At 36.8% G+C, this 16,250-nt stretch overlaps 1 protein-coding gene across 3 annotated transcripts in view; it reads right to left on the reverse strand.

Moving 5' to 3' along the window:
- The window catches only part of LOC145939962 (CD151 antigen), a 141,604-nt gene that overhangs the window by 104,792 nt on the left and 20,562 nt on the right, over positions 1-16,250 (reverse strand). For 2 of the 3 annotated variants that reach the window (XM_083044639.1, XM_083044640.1), the window contains exon 2: positions 9,848-9,937. The exons of the other annotated variant lie outside the window; for it this stretch is intronic. The gene's annotated coding sequence lies outside the window, so the exon portion shown is untranslated. The remainder of the gene's footprint in view (positions 1-9,847; positions 9,938-16,250) is intronic. 3 annotated transcript variants of the gene reach the window in all.

Below are 16,250 nucleotides of genomic sequence, written 5' to 3' on the forward strand. Positions count from 1 at the left end.
AGAAAAACTGTAAAATAAATTATGCAAATGATTCATCTAAAAATTATCTCATTTACGTTAAAATAAATGACGGGAATCTGATTAAAATAAATCAACGCTAAATATATATATATAGTTTCAGTTTCCTTTTATATCGCTAAATCATGAAGGCGAGTTAGCCACGCGAAAAAAGGCATTAAAATACCACGACAATTAAAGCGTTCATCGCAAAGGACGAAGCTGCTGGTTTTCGTTTCGCATTCTCGCTCTAAATCGTCGAATCCATCAAGCTCGCTGAAAGACGCGGAGCGTTGTGTCGCATGCAAAGTCGCGGTGGCTTTCCGCGGTTACTGTCACTCTTCTACTGACAGAGAGATAGAGAGAAAAAGGAAATCAAGAGAGATATCTCAGGTTTGACCCACTCTGGCGGAAACGAGGAGATAAAGAGACGCGGGCGACTCACCCCCGACGGACTGGAATAAACGCTAAGAAAATAATCCCGCGGGTTCCAAATGAGATGCCACCCCTCCCTCCACCCTCTCGCCTTCTTCAACCCTTCCAAGACGCGTCGCGAAGCTCTTGAACCACCGTATTCATGAGAAGCGTACCCTGAAGTACCGTCGCGCAGGTGGATATACGTCGCATTCAACGCGTGGAGAAGGCTATCTTTCTCCACTCTTTTCCCCCTTTTCTACCCCTTTTCTCTTTTATTTCTTTTCGACGATGTCGTTCGCGCGCGCGTCTTCGAACTTCGAACGCATTCGTGTTCACGCACATGAAGGGCGAGACGGAAAGTAATCTAATTTCAGCGGATTCGCCGAGAGAAGCTGCCTTTCGCGCGTGTGATTAATGCGCGATGTCGAAGAGCCAAAATGTCGATAAAATATACCGGTTCCCCATCGCGTCTTCGGGAAAACGCAAACGCGAAGAGTGGAATGCAGAATCCGATTTTGATTCTCAAAGATCACGATTATAATATAATCGCGATATTATTTTTATATTCGCGAATTACAGTCTCGATTAATTAATTAACTCGAATGTGTGACGTTAACAAACACGGACAAAATTTAAATAGTAATTAAGTTTCAGATATAATAGAGACACCTAAAATTTAGCTGTGGTAGCTAATATTTTTAATTATATTTTTTAATTATAATTATTATAATTTAATGGAGAATTCCCCGTTAAACTATATATAGCTTAAAAATATTAGTTACCCTAACTAAAATTTAGACACACAGATAATACTTTTTTTACGTAAATATATCAGTATTATTTACTATCCAATTTTAGTAATAACAACGAATTAATGAACGACGGAGGAGTTAATAGGAGGAGCAGCACTAATGTGTATCGTACTTTGCTTAGGGGATACTTCGATTTGTCTTGTTACTCGCAGTATTTAAGCGGAACGCTTGCCATTAATGAGATGCGCCAACACTCGCCGACTGCAAAAATATTTACCGAGCAAACAACACTGGCCGCAGCGGCGTCTCGATAGGATAGGCCCCTCGAGAGATCGGAGCTGTACTTTGTGCGATACAATCAACTTCGTTGCGGCTGGCCGACATCAAACGGTGTGTGTCAACATCGCTTTGATTCAATTCTGTACTCGCTACCTTTCTCTCATCTTAGTTGCCATTAACCGCTGCTAACGTGAATTTCAAAAAACTTAGCGAGTATGTAGTGTTAATAAAACCTGATTTTCGCTTCACTATTTGGTTCATTTTATATTTTAATACATTTGGAATATATTGACAAGTGTGTGAGTGAAAAACTGATAAAAGTGATTAAAAACCAACATACATTTAAAAGAAATTTACAAAAAATAAATTAGCAAAAGAGAAAACTTTACACGCACAAATCAACTTGATATAAAGAAATTTGTAGTTTAAAAAATGTTAATTAAAAATCAATTTTATGAAAAATGATATTTACAAATCTAAATATAGCAAGTATAAAAGTTATTTTGAAATAAGCAAAATTTCGCTTCCAATTTACGTACACTTATACTCGCATATCTACGACAAATACCCAAATGTCATCTGCACGTGCTGGGTTAATTAACTCCAGTTGAAATTCTGGATTAATACACGCAATTATTTTATTTACAGAATCATCGCTATACTCGCTGCATTCGCCGAATGTGTAAATATTTGGAAGTGACATGTCGGCAACACCACGTAGAGCTATTCATTTTATTTCGAAACATATATAGCCATTCGAGCCGTTTGATACGCAATCTCGTTTGAACAAGTGAAAAAAATTTTTTTTTAATGCGACAAAGGGATGGCGAAACGGGTGAGATAACGATTAAAGTTTTATATTTGTCGAATATGTGTGTGAGAGAAAGAAAGAGAAAATAAGAAGTAAACATTTTTTTCTGCAATAATGTGTACTCTGTCCTTGAGTTTTCCCTGCTTAATTAAATCGCATAAGAAATTACATTACTCGAGAGGATTCCGGAGCTGATTCAACCAGACACGATTAAGATCTCTCGAGACCTATGAGAATAAAAGAAACTCCCACTGAGATATCGATATTCTTCGAGACACTCTGGAGAGATTTGAATTCGCGAGATAGCGATAGAAGAGAAACTCTCCCCTCGCAACCTTCGTCGAGCACTCTATACCAGCCGGTTGGGGATTACAATGGTACCCATGCGCCAAGATTTAATCGCGTCCGGAGGGAGAAAGCGGGGAAAAAAGGTGGAAAGTCTGTAAGCAGCGATTTGTCCTGCCGGAAGGAAGAAGCGATGAAAGGGCATTTAAAGTTTGCGGACAAGCGAGCCGACTTCATGGTACGCTAAACAAAAGGGGTTGGTTTACGGCGATAATGGAGGGGGAGGGGAAAGAGGGGGAGCTGAACTTGGTCGCTTCCTTCCTTCCTTCCTTCCTACTATGTCGTTCCCTTTTGTGGTCACGAATGAAAAGAGGTAATACCAGAAACGAAAGGGGAAGCAGCAAGAGAACGGAGAAGAAGAAAAAGTTGGTGGGGAGTACAGGAAGAAATCGAGAAACTTATCGTTCGAGGGTCCAATATACTTAAGCCACCGTTTCGTCCTTCTTCCGAGGACTCTCTCACCGCGCGTTCGAACACTTTTACGACGTGGCTGACATCCAATAAGAAAACTCGACAACCCCCTGAGAGCACATCTATAACTCTCGCTCGGATCGGCGGAATGGAAAAGGAAACCGCCTCTCGTTACCGATTGCGAAAACAGACGTGCAGCCACAGGCTCGCGGGAAGAGAAGCAGGTTGATGCTTAATTACTCCGGAAATTCCTTCAAACGTTCCGGAAGCCTTCAGCCCCCGAGTACGAGACGAAATCCCGTGGTTTACTCACTCTCCGCCGCACTTGTTATTCCGACGAGCGAAACAATTTATTCGCGATTGCGAAGCCCAAGGAACTACATCTGATACCCCTCGAGAAACCGTTTGCTTTAGTGCAAGAATGCGACGAATCAATTTCGATTTCCAGACGCGATGTAGAAAGAAGCGAAACTCATCGCAACGTCGAAAAGCTCGCGGAAGAAAAATTTTCCCGTCTAAATATTTTGTGACAAATGATACAATATTTTCTAACAAATATTTTCGACAGTTTCATTAAAAACGGGCATTATTTATCATTTAATAATGAAATGCGAAGTTTTTCGTCCGAAAATAATAACCATTAAAAATATAAATTTTTTTAAATATATAATTTTATATATAAATATATATTTGTTAATATTAATATTATATTATACATATATTGGATGATTGCAAAAGTTCGTGCCCGATTTGCATAGATGGTGGTAATAACTTCAATCGGGCACGAACTTTTGCAATCATCCAATATATATAAATATATATTTTTATAAATATGTAATTTATTTTTATATTAATAATTAATTTTTAAATATACCCATTAATCCACGTGGCTGCGCAATCGTCGCGTTTACTGTTTTGCATTTGCCGTACACATTCAGCACAGTGAATCGTTTCAAGTTTAGGGATATGATCTCTTTCATCGATGCGTTTGCTCGAACGTAATAGTTGTAATTCACCAAGAACTTTACGCGACCAACCCAACATCATGACACAAAGTTCCCGCTTTTGCAAGTGCCAGATCGGCAACGACGTGTGTGTGTGCAACGAGGGAGAGAGAGAGCTCGTGCTTCAGATTTGCACGAAACATCGTCGTCGCTTTGACACGGTTCGATGCGGTTTCACAGTGCGGCGCCTTGTGCACGCGCAACTTGCGCATTGTGCGGATGCACAAGGCGCTCCTCGTAACGTTGTATGCGACCGCGGGGGCGGGAAATAGGGGTTGTATTGAATATCCGCGCGTCCTCACAGAGCCAGCTTATTACCGTCGTAGCACGATAACGCTGTCGCGACCGTCCTGCAACCGTATTCGCGCGAAGGACGGAATATCTCCGAGGAAGCGAGTAATTTCCAACTCTTAAACTCTGCGCGAAAGCATCCCAATCGATTCCGATCTCGCATCTTGCGCGCGAGACGATTTACATCGTCGTTGAAAAGCGTCACACGTGCGGCAAAATTATACGGCATTATATTATATATAATATATACGATGGGCACTGGAGAGAAGCGGCTTTCTTTTTTTTCTTTATTTTTCTTTTTCAACCTCGCGGCAGCGAGTCCCTTCTCTGTCTCGTTCATACAACGCAGCATATTTTTTTCTTCATGGTGGGAAACGCGGAAAAGTTTACTGCTCTGACGGGAGAAGAGAGGAGGAGAGAAAGAGAGAGAGACCTTGGCTTGCTATATCTCATTTTAAAAACAGATATTCTCTCTTGGGCCACATTTCGCTAGTACAATTTTAGAAAAAAGTACTAACACGTCGGCTAATGTTACATCTGGACATGTATGCGCTTCATTTTGCAGCACTGAATAAAAATTTAATTATGTTAACTCAACTATCTCGCCATTCTCCCTATTATGTGCGTACATATTTAAAATAGTGCAATGTAAAAGATAATTAATGAAATCATAAAAGATTCTGCTAATTTATTCTCTGAAATTTCTCTACTTTCAATCAGTTTGATTAATTAATTAATGTTAATGATTTTAATGATTTCGCATCGTCTTCGTTATATTGTAAACGAAAATTAATAAGCTTCGAAAATTAATTTGCGATCCAGAATCACGATAATTGTGACTGTATTAGTGTCGCCCGGCAAATAATTCCTCTTTAACGGATTATATGGTAGACAAAATCGCTCGGAGCAATCCAGCACGTGTATCTTGCTCTAGCGCGGATAAAGTCTTTTCCGACTTATTTGTAACTAAGTCCCGGCTTGATTATGCAATCTGCTTTGTGCAATCGGGGAACACTTCTGCCATGCACCGAAAACGCATTACCCTTTCTACGATTTCTACGGCCGCGATATAAAGCAGCCGACGAGATTTCGAGCAAAGAATTCAGCGGTAAATTCCGCTCGTGTCGTGAAAAATGCAAACGCGCGAAAATGGAAGGAAAAAAAAGAAAGGAGACGGAGGAAGGCGAAACGGTATCCCTCGGAGAGGTAAGAGAAAAAACTGGAGAAATAGTTTGAACTTCGAATTACCTGCCGGATATACGCGAGCTTTGCTAGATTACGAGTATTCGTAAGCCGTGCTATACTACTTTTACGCAAAAAGGAGAAATTTCGCGGAGGAGAAGAGTAACTCCAGTCAAATGGAATTCTCATTATTTACAACTCGCCGGTTCATCTTACCTCGCCGAAAGTATATCAAAGTCGTATTTCTTTCCGGAGTCAATAGTGGACGTAGACATTCATAAACTTCATAACTTGCTTTAATAAAGCGTATACAATAACCAAGGCGAGCTGTAGCGCGAAATCAAGAGAGAGAGACAAGAGAGTGCGGAATATCTTTCCATAATAAATTCTTCAACACGTACCATTGTTACAAAAGTTTTATTTGACCTTCGGTATTTCTTACCTCAGTTCGCACGACTTTACTTATTTCTGCAAATTATGCGAAGGCGCAAAATATTTTCGTTGAATTTATCAATTAGTTCTTCGTCATTTTCTCGTTTATTCATTATTATTAAATTAGCTCTCCCATCTAGCAACCGAAAACTTTCCTCGAGTATGCAATTATCGAGTTAGAAACGCCAGGGATTGCAATCTACCTTTGTTTAAAGCTTCGTTTGGCGCGAACTAGAACGACGGTGTGTCTTCAAGTATACTCGGAAAATGACTGCGATGGACAGCAAAGAACGCCACGCGAAGTAGCAAGAAGGACAATGGTAAAAACTATAAAACTGAAGTAACAAGCTAGAGTAGAAAATGAGAGAAGCGAGGAAGTCCCTTCGAAAGAACATCTGACTTAGACGGCTTTCTCTTAAGTACTCGCTATGATTAATTTCTCCTTTAAGCAAGACCAATAATTTCTCTTACTTTATCCTTTATCATAAAGCAAAATTGTGACAGATTTTATTTAAAATTAATTAATTTTACTCTTGATATTCTAAAATATAATTAATAATTATAAATATAATTAATAAAATATAATTAATAGATACTATATTAATATTAAACAATTGACTGAGATATATTGATTGTTTAACAAATTGATTTCTTCATCTCGGGATGATATAGTAACAAACCGTGATAAATCGTGATAAAAATCCAAAGAATTTCCAATTTACGTCATTATTTTTGAAAATTTGGTTCTCATAAAAAATTGAAATAATTTAATAAACATGATTGATAAATAATTCACACAAACGATGCGATTAAATTGCATTGCAATCTTCACCGAACACAAGGAGCAATCGCATTTATTCGAGCCTGACTTCTAAGTAATCTAATTCAACTTGTGTCCGCGGAAATTGGTTCCACGAGTCTTGGCGAGAAAGATTGAGGTTGGTTGGTAAAAACTACCTCGTTGAATGCAAAGAATGGAGGCTGGAGAATTTTCTCAAGATGATGATTCGCTTGTGAAGAAAAGCCGAGCGGAGGAGGGAAGGTGACGCCTAAGATGCGGTTAGGGAACAAATTTCAAGCTCTCTCTTGACATATGTTCTCTCTCTTTCTCTCTCGCGCACAATTGTCTGAATACTCGAAACCAGCCCGATGTCGAGAACGAGAAAGAGAGAAGAAAGAGGGGAGAGGAGAGAGAGAGAGAAATCGTGCGAGCGGTGACATATGCGCGCGTGTATGTCGTGCGCAGATGGAATTGAGCGTCGCGGCGCCTCTGCCTCCGTGAAACGAGCGCTTGGCGACGGCGGTGGCGTCCCTCGTTATCTATATGCAATATGCATGGAAGAAAATACGTGCGTACCAGTCTATAATTTAACGGCGGCGGACGGGCGGGTGAGCAGACGGTAGATCTGGGAGATTCTCGTACGAGCGTGCGAATGCACAATGTTGACAGAGACGAAGAGAGAGAGTCACCACGCCAGCGGGTTTAGCGCGTGATTGTCCTTCTCCTGGTTAATATCCTATGCCGTCTGTCGCGGTCACAGAGACGCCTATTGAAGCTCCGGAATAATGGAAATGGGAGGCAGGCAATTCGAGCGACATTAATATCTCTCGATGAATTATTGCCGAATTTTTAATTGACGTTTAATTAAGAAATGTCGATATAAGGGTGAAAACTATTAATTATTGTAAAGATAACATTAGGAAATGATTTATACGTTTACAGCAATCTCGAGTTATACGAGAATTTATTATTCGCGCGCGTCTTTACTTAAGTGCGTATGAAATTGATTAAAAACAGGACAATAATATATATATCGCGGATAAAATCAGGTTCACCATAGACAAAGAACGAATCAATTGCAAAGTTATACGTCCAATTTAACCGTTGACGTCCGCAAATTGAAAACGAATTCCAGAACTGCTATGCGCTCTTTGTTTCGCTATGACGCTGCGGGGAAATAGAGGAAAAAAAATATCGTTTTTTGTTCCAACGATATTGGAAATGGAATAAAAAAAAAGGATCACAGATTCATCCGCGCGGAAGGCATACGAAAAATGTGGCAGAAAAAATCGCGACAAAATGCCTTTGTCGGCTATGAAGCTGCCCCCGCAGCTGAGAGATATAGAATCCTGTTGTCCGGAAAAACTGTCCCATATAAATACGTTATCGCACGCGTAATTCCGGGGTACCATCTGCGGAAAATTTACAATTTACGCGACAATTTTATTTGTCGCTTTAACGAGCGAAATGTTTAGCGTAACAGCGCTATTTACAACGAATCGACCCAAAAATACGACGTCGAAAACTACCGCGCGCGCAACTCTATATGCATGTATAAAGACCATTTTTTATCCGAAAATTTCGCCGACAAATTGGCGCGTGACTTCGTGAAAAATGCCAGAATCGCGTGACGATAATGTTCGCGACGCGCCCTTTCCGCGCCGTTTGATTCCACCCATGCTTTTACGCCGCGATGTAGAGAGAAGAGAGATAAAAGTTATGCAGATACGGAAATTAAAATTCAATCGATAAATCACTTTGCCCCGTCGATTTCCCCACCGTGGAAACGCGCCAAGGCGAGTCCCAAATGGCCCTTCGCGAGATATAACGCAACTGTTATTTCGGCCAATTAGTTGGTCCATGCAACATCCGCGTCGCGCGGAAAATAGCGGGAATAACACACAAACGATATATGATATCGATTTTTCTACAACATTATACAAAATGAACGTTTTACAGAAATACATCGTATATCTCGACTTGAAATTTTGGCACGTTTGCCAAAAGAAATATTAAAGAGAGATATCCATATTTTGGGAAAAATTATTATTTCCTCGGAATAAGATCTATAGGGAATATTACTTTGTTTAAAATTTAAAAATCCCCTGAGCATCCGAGTCCGTAGAGAAAATCTTTGAAAATTTTAAAATTGTGGCATGCTACCTCCACATACTAGAGTCTCTTCTTCAACAACAAGAACTCTCAAGTCGCCGAGAGTACCATCTAACGAGGTGGGTTCAATCCGTTACTTTGTTTGATGACGACATAAGGAAACGGGGATTGTGCAACACGTTTCACGAAAGAGCGAAGCGGGAGTTAATGGGTTTATTTTTCACATTTTTCTTTTCGAACGCGGTTACAGGAAGATGGGCGAGAACGCGGAAAGCAAAATAAAATGAGAAACGTATATGTATATCGCGCGCGTTAAGACAAAGTATAATATCGGGTCTGCGACGAGAAAAAGGGAGATCGCGAGCTCGAGAAGGGAGACCACCTAGAGGGCCTTTCACCTAATGATTTGAGAAATCATTGAGAAACCATATCCGCTAGCATACGTGTCCATTTATGGCCGCGCAAACAGATCGCGCACGTCGATTATATATCGACGAGAGTCGAATATACATATATTCTCTTTTGCCTTTGCATACATATCTTTGTGATTCTTTTTCCCCGGATTTTCCTCTCATATGACTTATATATACGATCATAGTGACGTATCGAAAAAGGTAGAAAATCGAATAGAACAGAGAAAAATACACATGCCGCGTATTCTACAGAGAATTATATATATACATATATATTTTTTTTTTCGTTGTTTGAAGTGAAATGATTAATGAAATATAAAAGAAAAATTACTGACGCATTATTCACGGTTGCTGTCGAAAGTATTTAGCTTTAGGCGATATTTTATTGAAAAGAGCGAGTAGTCTATATTAATCAATTAAGCGATTCAGTGCGCGAAAAGATGTGTCAAAACATAGCAATATTACATTGATACTTTAGAGTATATAATTAAAAATATTCATGATTACTTTGTGTTAAAAATATTTATGTTATCCTCTTTTCTCTCGCAACGATATTGAGAGATTAATAAAAGAGGAATTGCGCTGCGATAAAAATTCAATGCAATACAAGAATCACTCACCCTGCGTCATTGGCGAGTAACGTTCGTTCGATCCTCGCACATGTCTATTTCAGGGTCCTCGAAGCTATCTACTTCACTCGGCTATCCGATCTGGAACAAATTTTAATTATGTTTAGCCAATGACCATCGAAAGAGCTATGACAATGCTGCGCATACTTTTAGTTAACGGCTACCATGTGAAATTTTATCCTCAAAGTCAATAACATCGACACGCGTCGGTTAAATCCGATATTTGATGACATTCGAACGTGCTCCTTGTATCAAACGCTTTTAAAGCCAGTACGCGAGTGAATTAATCACGTTGCAAATTTTTATTCACACCAAAACGTTGATTTATTGTATTATTCGCATTCGGATCAAAAGAAACAAAGCGAAGCGCCTCTATGAGCTTGTTAACGGAATAAATATCGAATTACAATTATAATGACGATTAATCGTTCGAATTAAATATACGAGCTATTCAAGAATTCCGAAATGTTGTATATACCTGAAATTAAGCGAAGAGGTAAGAGTACAATGCTCTCGCAAATGGAGTGATTTACTGCTTTTACTTATACATTGCACTCGTACGAATGCCGGGAATTAGCGAGATAACGTGAAGATTACGACGGTAGAAGTATAGTTGCTTTCCGACGCCGGTACTTAACACAAGCAGTAAACCACTCTTTACCTATATCGTTCCGCGCAGCGAAACGGGAGCGAGTTATAAACGATGCTCGGAACAACGTTAACTCGTTGCTGGATGCGCCATGTAAACGCGATCAGATTTACGGCATTTAGAGCGATAAGCCGCGACCCAGTAATGCGAGCCGGCTGCACGGACATAACATTAAGCTGGCTTTCAGAAAGGAAGAAATGAAATCCAGACGTATTACACGCGAGACGCTTCCTGCGATATGCCACATATATATATTTTTCTTCTTCTTCTTAAAAGAATAACAAAATTTAACGGCATTGCAATTAATAAAAGGTATAATAAAAGACGCGTCAAAACATAGCAGCGTTACATTGATATATTAAAATATATTAGAATATATTATTATATTTTGTATGTATTTTGTATTTATTGATATATTGGAATATATTAGAATATATTTTATATACAATTAAAATTATTTCTGATTATCTGACGTCTTTTCTCGCAACGACATTAAGAGAGATTAATAAAACAATGAGAAATTCCTTTCGCGAGAAGTTAAGCATAAATTTTACGTTTATCCCGACGGATATACTATACATCGGACGCTTTTTATGAAATGGCTTACGTAAAAAACACGAGTTTTTCCAAGCAACACGGTTTAATATCTATATTTTCGCGAAACTATATGTCGCCCCTGTTGTATGTACGCGTTGCATAATTTCGCGTCCTCTAACGGATTGTTTTCTTTTCCCGACGAACGTCGCGTCGTGTTCGGTGGGTGTCGCGCCGTTGTTGCACTTTACATTTTTCAACGAGCCATACAAGAGTCTCATATGCTACCGCGCGCGCGGCAGCTGCAACTGCAAATCCCCGGTACCGGTGGATCATCCGAAATGCAGAAGGAATAGAGACGCGATGGCGCATCGGGAACAACCCTCTTGGGCCGGTCGACTTCCGGTGCATCGTCTGCAATTCCGTTTTGCAATATTAAACTCGCCCGAGGATGAGTACGTTCCGAGAGAGGCAAAGCACGGAAGAACGATAACGTTCGAATCCGTCGGGAGAGAAGAAAAAAATAGATACAATAAGCGTTACAATAAACTATCCAGTTAACTTCGTTAAAGCGAACAAATTAACTCTACATTCGTGGAAATTCAAATGAAAGCGCACAATATACTTCCTCGAAAAACAAAGGTATTTTTTTTTTTTTTTTTTTTTTTTCGAGAATATAAATGAACAAAATATCAAAGAAATTGATGAAATATAAAAAATACTAGGAAAATAAAATTGTTTTCTCTGTTCGTCTAATAATATATATTTTTTGTTGTCAAAATTACACGTAAAGTTACGAATTAACACAGAAGAAAGTAATAGATATTCACCGTTTTGTTACGCACAATTTTCTGAAAGAGATTCTTACGACTAAGGATTATATATTTTCTTTTCATCTGGAACCAATTAACATAAAAGCATATCAGTCTCATATGACGTACATAAGCGGAGTGCGTCATAGCTAGTAAAAAAACAATAGTTGGGTTCATTTTTAATTTACGCGATACACACATTCGTGTGAAAAATGTTCTTGTAGATTAAAAAATATTTTAACAAAAAAATTTTTAAACACACATGTCCGCCATAACCAGTTGAACCGGTTACGTTACCTACAAAAAATTCATAAGAGGCATATTGTTTCACTGTGTTAATTTTATTATCCGTATAAAATGCAGAGTATTTTATTTCAAATATTTTTTTCGATTTTTTTTTATATTTTACAAAGCGCTTTAAAGAACGTTATGTGTTACGACATCGGTGTAATGCGACGTATTTTACCTTTTATCGGGCTTTTATCTTTTATATTTATTTTGTTCGTGATACGCTTTTGAGCCTAACGTTTTCATTTCGTTGTAGATACAGCGACAAAAAAAAAGAGGAAGCTTTCAGATCCACAAAAGTTTTGAATCGAATGTCAAAGAACGGTAAGATGGACACAGAAAGAGAAAGTCGGATGCGCAAGGAAACTGTGACAAGAAAAAGGAAGCTTCGCAAGAAAACTTGTTCTCCTATGGGACATCCGGAAGCTTCCTTTCACTCGTTTCTCGCCAGTCGTCAACAATATCCGATCCATCAAAAGACCTCGGATCAGGAAACCACAGAATCCTCATTGAATGTATCACAGTCGGAAAATATAGAGATAAACATTTTCTAGTACACGTTTTCATAAACGTATATATCTATACGTAATATATAAATAATTGAACGCTCGTTCCACACAATTTATCGTTCATTATACCGTATATATTTCTATATCATATTTTTTTGACAGACAATCTTTAAGAGCTGTAATTGGAAAAGTGTTCGGGGCTTTTATTACAATTGCCAATTTCGAGGAATATTTCACGAGCTACTCTTACCGTTCACCAATCGAAAAAAAATCTGTGGTCGATGGGAACTCGTTCGGTTTATTGCGGGTTGAAATGGAGAATGAAAATCCCTCTGGCTGCCGCGAATAGTAATCCATGCATAGACCGCACGTATAGAACCGTTTCGCTCGAGTGTCTCGATTATTCGAGCAATGCGCAAGCCATTTGTACGATATTCAAATATTATGTGTCTATCGTGACACGGCTCGTTTGTGTTTTATCGGCCTGCAATTCCGAATTACGCACGATCTTCCGCTCGCGTCTCTCGTAAACGAGATGTGTTTGTCTATAGAATTTACGTCATACGATATCTTGCGTACACACATATGCATAAAAATTATGATAAATAATATTTTGCTGAATTACTGATCATTTTGAAACTACTAACAAGACAGAAATGATAAAATAAAACGCGCGTTAGTTAATTTCACACTGATTAATTACTTTCATGTTGTGTGCACAAAAAAAGCAATAAAGTTGATTGATATAGATGTGCATGCCTTTCTAATTGTCCATTTTGTTCAGATTTATTTGTAACGCATATATTTTTGCCGTTACCACACGGCAATTGAGAAATGTATATTTGACTTTTATTTAATTAAATTTTTTCGATATAAAGAATGATGACATTTTGTTTGTAGTTGTTCAATAACAATTTCGTTCCTAGTCAAAGTTATAAAAAATATACAGCATTTAAAAAAATGATTCGCATGACTTTAAGATAAAAAAATCACTGATTTATCTTGATTCAAAATATAGTTTCTAATTTTAATTATAATAATTGTTCTTTTGTTTGTAATTAAAATGCTTAAAAATTACAGTATATTTTTTAAATTGATGAAAAACATCGCAATTTTAAATAAAAGAAAAATCACGACAAAAATAACTACAAATAATTCTAAAAATTTCAATTAACAATGACAAGACCAATACAAATCCTTGCACATTCATGCATATGCTAAATTACTTAGAATACACTGCTTGTAGTATACCTCTCACTTTCAGTAGGAATCGATTCCCGCAGTAAATACTGCAATGGTTTCGAACTTTACTCAGATGTTTCTCAGTCAAAGATAGGCAGTTAGCAGTTGGCTTCAAAAAAATACTGCGAAAAGTATTCTAAGTATATTCTAAAAATTCTAGCAGTGTGTAAAAAAACTCATAAATGCTGCATTTTTTACTGATTTTGATTACGAACAAAATTATTGTTACTACAAACAATTATAAATAAAATGTTGTCATTTTCTGTGTATTGAACAAATTTTCAATAATAATAATAATAATAAATAAATGTTAATAAATAATTAAATTATTAAAAGTAGAATGCTGAAGTTCATATACATATTAAATGCACTTTTGAAAATATGTACCTAGTGTGTATTTCTGTTATTAGAAAATGTAAATACAAAATATAATATTTGCAAAATATGATTAAATTTATATCACACATACATTGTGTTTCGTACGAATCAATTTACTATAAATGGGAAAAAAATCTGATATATATGTATAATGAAAATAAAATTGAATTCATATTTCGCGAAATCGAAAAATAAAAAAGGAAAGTCTATAAAACGCCGATACATCATTCTGAACGTATATGCATGTTTTATAATGAATATTTCGATCCGCAGGTATATGTGTATGCAAGGAATATTGAAAATATCTTCTTTAAAAGATATTATGCAACGTTTTTCTTTTCTCAATCGACTTTTTTAAATACCTATTTGATGTTAAAATTGCTCTTTATTGGAATATTCTATGTTTTATGTGACTGAATATTTTCTCGTAAATATGCACATAATGGCAGTTATTAGAGAGAAAAAAAGATAAGAAGAACCTAAAGAGAGATATAAAAGAATTCTATAATAAAAAGTTGCGTCATTTTGTTTCTACAAATTCTTCGATAAATTAAAAAAATCAATCTGTTCTTAGAAAAAATTTAATTCAAGATCTCATAAACTGCTGAAAAAAAGTTTAATTTATAATAATAAATATTCTTGCAACCAAAAGTCTCAAATTATATTTTCTCTAAAATTTTTTCGAGTAGAGATCTCGAGTTATATACAATTCTTTTAAAAATGAAACATTTATCATATATATTCTTTGTCATTTATATGTATTTTACATTTATTTAAAAAATCATTTTTTAGCTAAATAATCCTATTAATCACAAGCAGAGAGAGAGTAATTTGTAATTGCTGAAACATTCTATAAAAACCGCCACGCGAGAGAAGAGAGAGGAAAATCAGACTCTATCAATAATCTACGCTTACTTTTTCAACCATTTCATTCAGTTATCCGACAACCTTGTCTGCATGATATTCAAATATTAGATATCCGCGAGCGGCCTCAGGCATTCACTTCCCATCGATACTTCGCGATTTGGAATCTAGCGGATCTTTCGCAGAGTGGTGTGCTGTAGACCGCAGCCAGATCCGTTTTATCGTCGTCCGTAGCGAGTAATAAAGTTTTCATCGTTTCGACCGCTGGCTGTGCGGAAATGCAGTTTCCCTGTTAGCGGCTGAGCGTACACACAATTTCGAATGGAGAGAACGGGCGGAAATACGGCTAGAACACGGATTCCGGGAGAGAATCGACGACTTTAATTTTAATCAATCAGCTAATCTACTTGCTGTGCAAGAAAGTTTTAAAAAATGTAAGAACGACAAGAGATACTATTTTCAAAGAAGAGACATGTGTTTGGTCAGACACAAATCAAGTCGATCAACTCTAACGATCACGTTTTATTGGCTTTTTTATTTCACCCTTTTTAACTTTGAATAATATATAAATAAAATATAATATTATATATGTATGAGTTAATTATAATATATTTTAATATGCTAAATAATATGTATCTCTATATGTACGTAGCATATTTATTTATAATTAGATGTTAATTACATTAATTATCTGTCCTGTAATAAAAATTTTTACGGTAACGTAAATTGTCAAATATCTATATATATAAAACATTGGATAAAAAATTTGATTTGAGTGCACCAAGATGAAAAATACGTAATACGTGTAATTAAAATATGTAATTCATATATTTTTTTAAAATTAACTTATATAAATATATAGGTATATAATATACATATCTATATTATTTATATAATTATTTAAAGTTAAAAATGTGAAATAAAAAAGTCAATGTGATTGTTAGAGTTCATCAACTTGATTTATGTGTCTCATACATCTCTTCCTTGAAAATTTCTATTTCTATTGGTCTTAAAAATAAAATTAAAAATATATATGTGTATATATCTGTCCTGTAAGAAAAATTTTCACGGTAACGTGATTTATCAGAAAACGTCGTTTCTATTAAATGGCAAAGAGT

Source organism: Prenolepis imparis, unplaced genomic scaffold, assembly GCF_030444845.1.
Source record: "Prenolepis imparis isolate NDT839.2.m4 unplaced genomic scaffold, iyPreImpa1.0 SCAF_8, whole genome shotgun sequence".
Classification (NCBI taxonomy): domain Eukaryota; kingdom Metazoa; phylum Arthropoda; class Insecta; order Hymenoptera; family Formicidae; genus Prenolepis; species Prenolepis imparis.